General features: G+C 32.1%; 1 protein-coding gene across 1 annotated transcript in view; it reads right to left on the bottom strand.

Annotated features, from left to right (window-relative positions):
• The window catches only part of LOC149079839 (uncharacterized), a 353,379-nt gene extending 344,454 nt beyond the window's left edge, over positions 1-8,925 (bottom strand). The window contains exon 1 of the mRNA XM_089240339.1: positions 8,437-8,925. The gene's annotated coding sequence lies outside the window, so the exon portion shown is untranslated. The remainder of the gene's footprint in view (positions 1-8,436) is intronic.
• Between the last annotated feature and the right edge of the window lie 5,894 nt (positions 8,926-14,819).

Below are 14,819 nucleotides of genomic sequence, written 5' to 3' on the forward strand. Positions count from 1 at the left end.
AATGCTACAGTATTAGGAAAAAATATAAATCAGAAACCCCTAAAAATATATAAAACAGTGATTACTAAAGTTTTTCCGGGAAAAAACAAATTACTTATAGTGAGAAAGAAAATTCAAGAAAAGGTTTATTCACTGTTTCAGTAAAATATTATCCGACAGAGTGTTATAGATATGTAATTATTGATATTTTATAAGTCTTGATTCATAAGAAACTCGTTTTAGCGAAGGATTCTTAATTAAGAAGTATCTCTCTTTGGATTTTAGTTGATCTATATTTCTGTTGTAAATTTTCTTTGATGTCTATCATACAGGGTGGTCATAAAATACGAGTAACTTTGCCGATATGTAACGAGCCCCTAGCTGCCGCAAAAATTAACGAATGTGGATGAAATTCGAAATATTGATGTTTCAAAGGGTGCGTTCGAGAATGTGAGACAAAAAAATTAAACACTGGCTCTTGCGGTCATGGCCGCAACGAAAAAATTTGGAAAAATTCGAATGGCAACACGCACTTTTATAGATCGAAAAATGATCAGTATAAAAAAAACCTGAATAGCGTACCTGTAGCTCTATAATTCTTGGAATTATTCCTTTCATTGATTCTGAATATTCAATAATTCTGTAATTATTTCTTTCACTGATTCTGAGTATATTCATTAATTCTGTAATTATTTCTTTCATTGATTCTGAGTATAAATTAATTTGTAATTATTTTTTCCATTTATTCTGAGTATTCATTAAATCTGTAATTATTTTTTTCATTGATTCTGAGTATCCATTAATTCTGTAGTTATTTCTTTCATTGATTCTGAGTATATTCATTAATTCTGCAATTATTTTTTCATTTATTCTGAATATTCATTAATTCTATAATTATTTTTCTGTCAATTCTGAGTTTCCACGCATCCATTCTAAAATTTTTTTCTTCCGTTATCTTAAATTTTTACCAATCCAAGAATTATTTCTTCTGTTAATTGTGAATTTTCACCAATTCTAAAACTTTTCCTCCGTTAATTCTGAATTTTAATCAACTCTGGGGGGGGGGGGGATTATTCCTTTAATTAATTCCGCAGTTTCATTGGTGCTGGAATTATTTCGTCGAATTAATTCGAATTCATCAATTCTAAAGTCTTCATCAGTTTTTGTGTGTTAATTTACATTTAAATGCGTTTTTAAATTTTTTTTGTATTGATATTCCAAAACATTCCTGTATATTCTGAAATAGATGAGATGGATGAGATTGGTATATTCTAGATTGGATAAACTCACTTCCAGATTCTATCACATACAAGACAAAAATTATTCTTTGATTATTTATATAAGGACTATTACGATTACGGACTGATTATCTGTGGATGATGCCATGATCACAATTTTTACTCCAGATTCTTTATTGTATATATGTATATAGTTGTTTGTTATTTTCACATAAATTAATAAGTTTCCGGATACACCCATCCCCCGGGAAAGCTTCGATATCTCTCTGAGATGGGAAGCGAGGTGTGTCCGGTCCTTCAATGTTCAATGTGTATTCTGAAATAGCAACAGACGCCGATTTCCCCCCCCCCTCCACTTTCCCCACAAAATATATAAAACTCGGGTGAGAGGGACGTAAATATTTTTGGTGCCCCGGAATTTTTAAGACTAACCTAACCTCGGTATTATTTTGGCACCTAATTCCGAGTTTGATAATGGAGACACACCTGGTGATTTCTCATCTGCCTTCCATCAAGGAATCAATACCGCAGCACAATCGCCCGGTATGCAAAGGAGCCTTGGTTCGATTCCCTGCGGAGACAAATCAATTTTCTTTCCAAAGATTCGTTTCGACATAACATCCAGAAGAAAAAAAAAAAAATCCCATCTCTCAATACTAACTCCATTTCCTCCACGACGTGATTGAATTACTTTCATCCAGGTCCTTAAACCCCCGTCCCGTTCATTCCAAGTTAAGCCTAGCTGCCAATAATGTAATCAGACTCTTCCAAGGAAATGCAAAAAACAACAAAAAAAAAGTCATTACTTTCATTACCTGGCATTAAACTAATTTCTTTTTTTCTTTGGAAAAAAAAAAGAAGTCATTTCATTTTCCTCCCAGTCTCCACCACGTGAATGTCTTGTCTTGACTTTCCTTCCTAGACATGATAATAGTCGATAATGTTATCGATCGTATAACTACTGACACACTTACATAATCGCGTTATTTTCATTTGCATAATTTCAGTCCATTCAAAAAAAAAAAGAGAGATTTAACGTCTCTCTACAAAAGAAATCCGTTTCATTTCAAAATGTCTTTCTCACGCGATGCGGAAATGAAAACAGAAACTAATATCTGTTCTTATTTCAACAATTTCCCCTTGAACTTAAACTCTCGACTCCTCGTTATCTCGATAGTGCGGATTTATTTATGACGATTTTTAATCTTCTTACGTTCCAAAATGATTTGCGGATGTCGTTGAACTTCAGGGGAAGCAAATGCATATTCCGTCATAATCTGTCGTAGTTGGTGTTTTTGACTAAAATACAATTTTTTTTTTACGTATAAATACGTCTTAATAATCATTTGACGATACTGGGCTCATTCGCGAAAAGTTATGAGCGTTTAAAAGATATTTCGATACATATCTCATGAAGTATTCAGTAATATATCCATGCTTCTTGATGTCTGAGGGTAGATTTCGTTTAGTCAAATCCAACGATACTCCTCTGGTCTGGTCACTAGGCTTGCGGCCCGCTTTCGTAACGAAATTGTTCTACGCCAGGGGTTATCTAAAACTTTCTCTACCCGCTTCGCCCGCGAGCTCCACCAGCCCCCCAGAGCTGTTTAAGGTGTCCGACTACGTTGAAAACGTAATTGTGTGAGAAAATGTAGATTTTTTTTTTTAATATAAAAACCCTATTTGTTGGTGATTCCAAAACAGGCCTTGTTTTGTTTTTATGACGCATAGAATCAAAGTTACGTCCACTTTAGTGTTGCGTTTTTACATAGAAATTATACGAGAATAAATACTTTAAACGTGTTTTACGAAGAATGCTATTTTTTTGACATTTTACTTGAGTTTGTGACATGATTTGTAAAAATCTATTCATTACATCATTACGACATTTTAATATGATATTTTGCTATACATTATTGAGGTTATGAACCGAAATCTAAGGTGTATCACGTATATTTTTTTGAATTATAGTGTTTTATAGACGAAATGTAGGATGAAATTTCAAAAAATTCGCGTGTACATTAAGATATTTGGGTATAACTTATGAGCATGTCGTGAAATCCTTTTTGGTTCATAACCTGCTGCAACATTACTATTTAATTGTATCGTGAACATCATAAAACAAAATATTCACAAAATGTTTTACAGTCGTGTTTCGAATATCATGTGAATTTTTGCCTAAAATGTGACCTGAAAATGACTTTTTCATAGAAAATGTCATAGAAGGTAGACCAAAATTTCTCACTGTTTTCACCATTTCGAGACACTTTGTATCAAAACATTTTATTAAAGGTCATTCCAGTACCATTTTAAAGAAAAGTGACAAGAAAAGTAGTCGGAAACCTTAACAAGAATATTTACTAAAAACCTTTGTCAGGGTGACTGCACCGCGGCGCCTCTGACGAAGGTTGGAGGCGCACAGTTTGAGAACCCCTGCTCTACGCTATATCTCGAGAGTTTCGCAACGCAAATAAACATCAATGACGTCATCTGGTAGGCATTTTTAAGACAAAGCCAATGATTCCCCCATTGGTTTTAATACCTCTTCTGGTCTGGGCGCGAGGCTTGCGGCCCGCTTCCGTAACGACATTGTTTTACGCTATACGTATCTCAAGAGGTTCGCAACGCAGATAAAATCCAATGATGCCATCTGATAGGCAATTTTAAAGCTAATCCAATGATACCCTTCTGGTTTTAACACCTCTCCTCCGAGCCGTAATTTCAACTTTTGCAGGGGAGGGAGCAAAGGACATGTACTCAATGTATGTATATGTATATAACATTTCTAGCGTATTTTCTAAAGCCAGGGGCCGACGGTCCCTCACCCCCTTCCCCCCAAATGACGAGACTGCCTCTTCTCCCCGCTTTCGTAACGAAACTTTTATACGCTATGTCTCAACAGGCTCGTAACGTAAATTAATATCCAATGGTATCGTCTGATAAGCATTTTTGAGCATATACAATGTTACCACATCGGTTTTAATACCTCTTCTGGTCTACGATTACTACTGAACCACACACGCACCTTGGCCATATAACGGATTGGTGCATGTTGGAATGTGCGTGTACGTGTTGCTGACCTAACGTGAAGTTTGTTTCATTGCAATGCTTGTTATATTGCTGACATCCGCCATCTACATTTCGAACTATGACTAAAGTGTAAAGATTGAAGGTTTGTACCAGTGTAGGGCTGTTTCTCTCGGTGGCGAGGATTTTTACCGGTGATATCGGTTCGCATTCGCGCGTCGAAAGCGGGAACCACGAAAACCAACTCCAGCCAACCGCCACTATGGCCACAGTCACTGAGCATTAGCCTTGAGGCCCGCTTTTGTAACGAAATTGTTTTATGTTATATCTCGACGGGATCGCAACACCAATGAAAAACCTATGGTGGCATCTGATAGGTATTTTTAAGAGAAATTCAATAATACCACTTCGGTTTTGATAACTCTTCCGGTCCGGACACCGGACTCTCGGCCCGCTTTCGTAACGAAATCGTTCTTCGCTATATCCCGATACGTTCGCAACCCATACAAACGACATCGTCTGTTAGCAAAGACAAATTTGATTATACCAGTTCAATTACGCCATTAACTACCACGCGATTCAAGGCACAAAGAACGTATTGGCATCAGAAGTTGTGGCAGCGTGTATGACACAGCCAACCCCAATTTCTTTTAAAATATTTAAAGAATAAAAAGTCATCATAATGATAAAGAGTCGTGCAATAATTGCTGCATAATAAGTCGATAACAATAATTATCACCGTCTCGGAAAAAAACATCCTTGATTATACAGCGGGCTACATCTCGTTCAAGTTAGGTCAATTTAAAACTCGGTAATTATGGTGCACCCCCTTTCTCTAATATAGTCCATTTCATGCATAATTAACGCATTAAAATACAAATCGAGGATAACTAGCTCATATAAACTATAGAAAAATTATTTAAAATTTTAAAATTGTTATCATTGTTATCAACGTTTTCAGACGGATTCGGACATCTAGTTGGTGTGGTGAAATGCTTGCTATCCGTTATCTTCAAAAAAAAATAAAATAAAGCGTTGAATTTAAATCCGTTTTTTCTTCTTCCATGCCAAATAAAAAAATGGCAAAAACGGCTGCCAAAACAAAACAGAAAAAGAAAAATGGCTCTGGAGGCCATAATTTTTCGTCGTAAAAAATTACTAAGCAACGTGCCCAGAATCTGTGGAACAAATGCCTTCTATCGTTGAAATTTATAACTTTCACACTTTCCTGAATCTCACAGAGGGGTCTTATTTCCATACTTACACATGCGTTGGACCGTAAATCACGTTGCTTGACACTACGCTCACGATGCTGTGTACAGTATTATACTATAGATTTTTTTTTTTTTTTTGCTTTTAGTTCTAGTTTTATTTTTTTTTTCCGCTTGTTTTTTTGTCTTTTGCATAATTACGCAATCAATCTCATCTTTGACTTTTTGATTCACAAACTTCTCGACTTTTATTTTTCCTCGTAAAAAAAAAATAGAAACGGAATTACTTAAAATAAGGCTATTTGTTTACGTCAGTGCTTTCTAAAATTATTACCTGCTTTTTCATGAAATATTCATTGTTTTAATTATTCAAGTATTTATACTTATTTAATGCCCGTGATTGGGAAAGATCGGAATTTCTTGCGAAACATGTTCGTTCCAAAGTGAATACAGAGAAATTTGTTATCATTCTTTCGTGTAAATGAAGTTGAGTCCTTTTTTAAATAAATGAGTAAAAATAGGGGTTTTTTTAGAATTTTAATACATTTTTAAAGAACTACAGTAAATTTTGTAAACCAGGGGTGCCAATCTCTGTCCCGCCAACGGGTTTCATAAGGACCGCGGAACGTGTTCCGGTAGAAAAGTAGCAGTGTATTAATACACAAAAAAAAACGATAAAAGCCCAAGCTGACCATATTTCTTTCATTAAAATACGGGAAATAGGAATCCATAAGGCGATATCACCATTTACCGGGGAAAAAAAATTGTCTAAAGTTGCCGATTATCACCAAAAAAATTGTCAAAGGCAATTTAAAGTTGGTTGCCGATTATACAACCGAAAATGTTGTCGAAGGCATGTAAAAATGCTGATTTCAGCCAAGAAAAAAAGTCTAAGGTAAGTAACGTCGACAACTACAGCTAAAAAAATTTGCCAAGGGCAAGAAAGTTTACTAATTACAACTAAATAAATATTGTCAAATCCTTTCCGTCCAAAATTTTATTCCTCGCTTAAAACCAAATTGATTCTAAGCTCGAAATTACAAGTGAAAAGTATGGTTGGTCTATTGCATGACTTTAATTTAAGCTGCAAAAGAGATTCCACTTCTACTCTTCTACTCACAGAACTTAGTTCATCCCAAGCCTTAAAATTCATAAAGGAGCGAGTGTATTCTGAGTCTCGAAAAGAGATTTCATTCCAAGTTTTGATAGAAATCAATTTCATTCAAAATTTTGAAAGAAATGAATTTGATTTAAAATTTTGAAAGGAGTGAATTTACTTTCAATTTTGGTAAAAGTAGTAAAATTTTGGTTCAAATCCATGTTCTTGATCTTGATGATTTTTCTATGAAAGTGATTTTATTCCAAGTTCAAATGTGAAAATTCAAAAAACTATTTTATTCCATATCCCAAAAAAAATATTTTAAATTCCACGAGAAAAAACTGTTTTCACTCCATAAGATATTTTATTCAAAATCCTTGAAGAGCTTTTTGATTCCACAAATGATTTTATTCCAGATCCAAAAAAATCATTTAATTCAACGATTCTATTCGAAATCCCCGAAAAAATTATTTTGGCTCCGTAAATGGTTTTATTCAAATCCCAAACAAAATTTTCGATTCCATAAGTGATTTTAATACAACGCACGTAAGTGATTTTTTAATTTTGAATGCAAATCATTCTTGAATTTTTCCACGTGTAAGATATATCTTTATTTTATGAATGATATTACGGTAAATATGATAAATCCGATTATTATGCGTAATCGCCGTGCATTTTGGAAAGTTTGATAAATGTCTCTAAATTCATCACTTTTACCGGCGCTTATGCATAACATCCAAACGTCGCGTCGTTGGTAAACATAATAAATCGTACTATATCATGCATGACAATTCATGCACATGTATTGTATCATTATATCGGGGTACGATCGTAAATTTGTTATCATTATATCGGGGTACGATCGTAAAATTTGTTATCATTATATCGGGGTACGATCGTAAATTTTGTTATCATTATATAGGAGTTTGACTATATTCATCATACGAACTAGACTCATTTGGATTTTTTTTTTTCATATTTGTCAAATTCGCCAATTACACCAGGGTATTATCATAATCATAAATAAAAGCAATAAACTTCAAGTATTTATCAAATTTACCGACGCCGCTTGGGTATAATGCCTATTCACCGGCAAAAACGATAAATTCATCATACTTACCAAGACGTTTGGTTAGTATACATAATAACCGGTTATTATGTATAAAAATTGATTGATCACGTATTAATCACGTAACCAATTTATCATATTTTTTTGCTTTTCTTTTTTTTTTTCAAATGTTATCCATATCTATTTCAATATTTATTCATTCTTTCCTATATTTTCTTAATTCATTCTCTTCGAATCTGGCTCTTAGGCCGGGATTGCATTATAAAAGTTCTCTAAAAGTTCTTTTTTATAAAATTTGAAAAATTCACCCAATAAGATTATCGGTTGCATTTGCTCTAATGTAACTTATGAGCTTTATATGTTGGATTTTTCAAGTTTTATAAAAGGGGTTTTATCAAACTTTTACAATGTAATCCCGGCCTTAATTGTAATCCCGTGATTTGATTTAAAACTTTCTAGCTGTAAAAATAAAATTTTACAAATTCACTCATCTGTAATTTTTATGACAGAAGCACTTGGAAAATATCATGAAATAATATTTTTCCGAGATGTTTCTCATAACGGAATAAAATTAATATTAATTTTTATATAATTATATATAATAACACTTCATCATTATAATCATTCACATTTTTTGTTTGCACCAAAAAATTTTCGTTAGTTCATCATCCATAGCAATTTTATCGAATTTAAAAAATATATAATTTGTGCTCAAGTATAAAATAAGTTAGGATTAAATAATGTCAGAATATTTCATTCAAATGTATCATCAATACCCAGAAGAAATATATCAAATAATTATTTTTAACATACCTCGGTTGGCATCACTGAAAATAATTCTCGATCTTTAGGCTTCCATAACATTCACTGATGATTCAATAAAAAAATAATAATAATAACCACACACACAAAAGTAATCCAGTAAAATAACCAGGTATTTCCGAAGAAAATAATCAATAAAAACACCGAAAACTCACAAAATGTCGGCCGTTAAAAAAAAAGAAAAAACCACTATAATCCTTGGCGAAAAAAAAAAAATCACTCTTAATGATTTGGATTCACTGTTTCGCTGATTTTGTTTTGTTTTTCTTCTTTCCACGAGAGGAATGGATTCTTTCTTTGTAGACGCGGCTTCGCAAATAACGCGTTCATTTAAACGCAAATATAAATCATCCACGTGTTCAGGTAACGGGACGTTAACGGTGCATCTGTGACGCAATATTCCCACAGTGTGGTTGGTGGTGATGATGATGATGATGATTATGATGAAGATAGAATGCGCAAGCGCCCGCACCTGTTTCAAACTCGATGGTTAGCTGGCGAATAACGGTTTTGCGTAATAACGCCGCTATCAACTTGTTGCAAAAATAGGATGATTGTCTTTCTTGGCGACTTCTTTTGGCTCATTTCTATTATTTGTATGTCAGTTTCTTCTTCACTTAACTTCATTTCACTTGTTATTATTACTGCATGTAAAAGACACAAGAACCATTTTATCGTAATTCCTTATTATAAAATGTTTCTTTCTGAAAAAAACATATATTAATTTTTCTGTTCAAATATTTGTTTTTGTATGTCTCTTTCTTGTTTGTTGATTTCACTTTACTTGTTGTTATTACTGCATGTTTGAGAAACTAAAACGATTTGATAGTAATTTCTTATTGTAGAAGTTTTTCTGAAAAACGAATTTTCAATTTTTCTCTGTTTAAATACTTGTTTTTGTACAGTTCTTTTTTCTTCGCTTTCTTTATTTCACTTATTATTAAACACTGCCTCTAAATTAATTAATGTTAATTACTGCATGGAAAAGACAGTAGAACCATTTGATCGTAATTTCTTAGTCTAAACATTTTTCTGGAAAATGTATTTTCATTTTTTTCTATTTTCTGGTCAAATATTTATTTTTGCATAATTATGAGTCTTTCTTCTTTGCTTACTTCATTTTACTTGTTATTATTACTGTATGTAAAAGACACTAAGATACTAGAACCATCTTGTCGTAATTTCTTATTATAAAAGTTTTTCCTAAAGAACGTATTTTCAATTTATTTTTTTTATTTTATGTTTTAAATATTTACATTATATGCCACCATTCATTCATCTTACATTTTTAAATTAATTTTATTAATTAAAAATTCAGAAATCAAAACTTTGAACAAAAGTCAATGTTTCCAAAGAATTCTTAATGAGTAATTCCAAATTCATATTTCCAAATCTCTCTCTAGGTAATTCAAAAAAAAATAACCGTTATTCTCAGAAATAATCAATAAATATTTAAATAAGTGAATTTCAAATTTCCAATTTCCATTCTAATTATATTTTTAATTATTAGAAATATTTTAAGTTGTTCTACTGCACACTTTAGTTCTTTATTTTAAATATTTATTTTACAGTACATGGTTCATCTTATATTTAAAAATTAACCTTATCAATTAAAACTCGTTACTACAATTAAGTTTTGAACTCATTCTTTTTGGAGTATTAAATTTTAATTAATTAATCTCCAACGTTCAGTTCTAATTAAAATTTTGTTTTCAATTCATGGAAATACTTTAGGTTCTTCTATATATCTTTCGCCTTTATTTTAAATATTTATTTCATATACCCCTATGGCTCATGTTATTTTTTAAAATTAAACTTTTTAGTCAAAAATCGTTACTTCGATTGAATTTTGAACTAAGTTTTTCAATGAGTGCTAAGTTTTTCTTTTGTGCGATCGTTATTCTAATTTTTTTGACAATTAATGAATACAAGCATTTTTTCCTATTAATTACAATTTTTTTTCGTTTTAAATATTTATTTTATAATCCCGCATTTAAAAATTTATTTTACTTACGAAACTTGGTTACTTCAATTTAATTTCTAAATACAGTTTTTTAAGAGTGATGCAGTTAATAAATATATACTATTCAGGTTTTTCTTCCATTCTAGTTATGTTTTCAATTTTAAGAAATATCTTCGGTTCTTCTAAATATCAATTTTAGCACTTTTTTAATTATTTATTTTTTATATCATGGTGCAACTTAATTTCAAAATTAATCTCATTGTGATTAAACTTTACTTCAATTAAATTATGAAACAGTTTTTCTAAAAAGTCATGCAATTGAATTGATTTTTTAAAAGAGTTTTAGAATGAATCAATTAATTTTTAGTGTTCAATTTTTTTATATTTTTGTTTTCAATATTTAGAAACATTTCAGGTTTTTTTTTTTTATAAATTGGAATTAATTTCCCCTTTGGTCAAAATCTATTTTATGACTCTTGATACATTTTACTGTATCCCATTTAGGTGTTTTAAAATTTTTTATTATTTAAAATTTATTACTTTCATTTTAAATAGAGTTGCATTTCAAAAAACAATTTCGAATGTTCAATTTTCCTTCTAATTTTGTTTTTAATTTTTAGAAATATTTTTAGTTTATTATATAAATTCCAATTTTTTATCTTTCACTTCAATTACTTATTTTATGCATCACAGTTCGTTGTATATATCGAAATTGTTTTAGTAATTAAACTTCGTTACTGAAACAAAATTTTCATTTGAATTTTTTAAAAAGTGCTACAGTTTGATTAATTTGTTTCTAACGTTTAATTTCCAGTATAATTTCGTTCTCAATCATTAGAAATACTCCGTTTCTAAACATTTAGATTATTTTTAGCAAATTTAAATAGTTATTTTACACCCACAAAGTGAGTCTCTCACTTCATCTATAGCTAACGTATTTTTTGAACATTCTCATTTGATTCGCTTTTAAGTTATGCCATTATTAGATTTTTGAAGAAAAAAAAATATATAAATAATTACATAAGGAAACAATCAGTAAATTATGGAAAATCAATTTTCTTAATTTTTTTTAAAAATAGCTCGAATGTTTCTTGTGGCGTTAACTGCTTCAATTTCACGAATCAATAATTACAAAAGAAATTGAAAAATAAAACTCAATAGAATAGTATATCCCAGATAACGAATTATCACTGCGAAAATAACGAAATTACACTTCATATCCTGAGACTTAATGAATAAACAAACAATGAAACATATGTACACATATACACACGTACAATAAACAATAACAATGAATAAATGAATTCACAAACTCAATTTATGCAGGTACTCAAAATATAGAATTTACAAATCAAAAACGTACTGAATTATCCTTGAAAGTTTAAACCATAGTTTCAAAACCTTTTTTTTTGTCCCATCGCCCCCAACGCAATCTAAGCCATAGGATTCTATGTTATACCCGTAGATTTTACCGCTCCCCTGGTACATTCCGTCACCCTCAGGGGGCGTTGACGCCCACGTTGGTTTAAACGAATTAATAAATAACCCAAAAAATAGTCTATAAATACCCATTGAACTACTGTATGATCATTAATTTTTTTTTCAATATTTCTGAAAATATTATTTTAAGCATAATTTAAAAAAAAAATTTAAAAATATTTTTCTTCCGCATAAAGTACTTTAATACACGGATTCTTACTAATGCATCTATGAATATTACCGAAATTTAAAACAAAAAAAATTTTCCAGCTAATCTCAAAAACACGAGAAAATAAATTTTTAAAAGAAAACCGGAATCTGCATTTTTTTTCTTTTTTCATTCCAGAAAATTTTTAATTAAACAAAATAACTTTTTTTCCCCAAAAAATTTATGCTTACGGATGCAGAAAATGCAGAAACTAATTTACAAACCAATTTTGTTTTTCCTTAAAAAAAATAAGTAAAGACGCATCATCAGTTATCATTAATTCCAATTCCATTTTTTTTTTCATTATTATCGTGGATTTTAATGTATTTTTTCATATTTTTTTTCCAGTTGTTAAAATGAAACTCTCACCGTTGGTTTTAACGGGTTTCTTTTTGCTGTCGGCGAATATAATCTGATAGAAATTTGACCTTCTCAAGAAGAAGAAGGAAATAACTCGAATGTTTCTTGTGCCGTTAACTGGGGTGTCTGCCTGCCTTGCCTAGCCTCACTGCCTCCAGGCACACACAAGGCATACATACAATCAACTTCAACGACAAAAAAAAAGGCCACTCACTCGTTACTCTCTGGTACGAGTAAACCAAAAAAAAAAGTTTATATGTTCCATGATCTGGATTAAATAAATGAATATTCAAAAATGTATTTGAATTTGCATTTTTTAAGAAATAAATTAAAGTCGGGTTTTTCTGGGAAAATTTCCAAAATACGCTGAAATTACGCTATAAGAAAAATATATATATATCGCTATATAAATATCACTTCTTGCAGGTGGAAATACAATGGTTTCATTAGGAAAATCCCCATGGGAAAATTATGTACTTTTTTCGTATTTATTTGGTGTGAAATAATTGCTGCAGCAGGGAGATGTGTAGATGTTGGGTAAAAAGCGTCACACACAGCTGTTTTGTAGATAATTTTCCTTATATTCGTATGGGAAAAAGGAATTTGGATCTTTTTTCCTGTATTTATTTGTATTTTGAAATTCTGTAATGAGTTTTTTGTCCCGTAATAGTTGAAAAAATCGTGCGTCATGAGTGATGGAATAGTTCTCAAATTTCAAAATTCACGAGTAATGTTCAACAATTGGGTATCGTTTGGGATTTGCATGAATTTGGAAATTATTAGTAGCCTTTTTTTTGTTTTCGTTTTGACCCTTGGAAATTTTTTTATATTACTGTTTTCAGTGTTGTTGAATGCTTGTTAATAATACTGATTACTGTGTAATCAAGACTTATGTGTTACCTAATTTATACAATTAAATTCATCAATTGTTCCCGTAGGAACTGCATATAAATTTCGAGTGGTCAACTTTGATTGTCGGTGATGGGTCATCCATCCAAATTTGACAATTTTCAACGGCACAATTTCGCAAAAAGTGAAGAAAAATACGTCGGCATGATATTTCACCGACAATAGTTCGCCATCGAAGATTAGTGAGTCAGTGAGAGAATGGTCAAGTGAGCTGGTGACCGAGAAAGTAACTGAATTCGCGAGTAAGGGTATTGTGAGTAATTGAGCAACGTAGATAGAGGGCAAGTGAATGAGCAATTAAAATTAAATGATCGAGAAAGCAAATGAATGAGTAAAGGAATTAGTGAGTGGATGAGTGTCTTGCTCACTCAATTATTCACAGAGGTCACTTGTCCACTGCCCTGCCAACACCAGTTACTACTAAACCAAACATACACGCGTCCATATTCCTCTGCAGAACTTCTAACGAATTGGTAAATGTTGGAATGTGCGTGTACGTGTTGTGATCTTTGCGTGAAATGTGTTTCTGTGTAATGCATGTTACAGTGCTGTCATCTGTCATCTATTTTTTGAACTATAGGTGAAATGTAATGATCGAATATTTGTACCGTTTTAGGCGTGTTGCTTTCTGTGGCGAGACATTTTAACAGCACCAGCTGTAGTAGACTATATTATCTACTATATAGCTGGTGTTGGCCCTGCCACTCAATCCTTCGCTCAATCAATTGTTAGTCTCTCGATCACTCACTCGTTCGCTCGCTGAATGTCTAGCTTATTCACTCTCCAGTACTTGCTCACTGACATGCTTATTCGTTCATTCCGTTACTCACTTCTTTGGTCATCCTTTCAATTACCTACTCTTTCACTTGCCCACAGGCTTGGTCGCTCACTCAATCACTTTCCCACTCACTCGCTCACTCAATCTCTTTCCCACTCACTTACTAACCCAGTCATCTGTTCACTCACTTTCTTTTTTTAGTCACCAGCTCGCTTACCTACTGTCTCAGCTGCTGTGCGGTCGTGTGGAAATCGTTCTGAACTCTCATCCTAAAGATTCAGGTTCGAATCCCGTTGACAGCACGATGGTGGTCGGCTGAAGTTGGTTTTCTGTGGTTTTCCAGCTTCGAGGTACGAATGCAATCCTGTCTTCCATTTGAAAAAGTCTCTCCGCAGAGAGCAGACAGACCTACAACACGATACTGACATAACATGAAAATACAAACATTTCCATCTTTATCTAAGAAAATGGAAGACGTCAGCGTGAACACTAAACAAGCGCAACTCAACAACATAAATACGTCAGGAACGTACACATACACTCAGAACACGCATTCCGGCACGTGTCAATTCGTCAGAAATACCGCAGAGGAATATGTACGAGGTGCATGTACGGTTAAGTAATAGTTATAGGTACCTACTATCTCAATAGCTGATTGACTTGCTTCCTTTACTCGG

Source organism: Pholcus phalangioides, unplaced genomic scaffold (genome assembly GCF_987345545.1).
Source record: "Pholcus phalangioides strain wild (caught in Gottingen) unplaced genomic scaffold, Ppha-v1.0 ptg000012l_1, whole genome shotgun sequence".
Lineage (NCBI taxonomy): Eukaryota > Metazoa > Arthropoda > Arachnida > Araneae > Pholcidae > Pholcus > Pholcus phalangioides.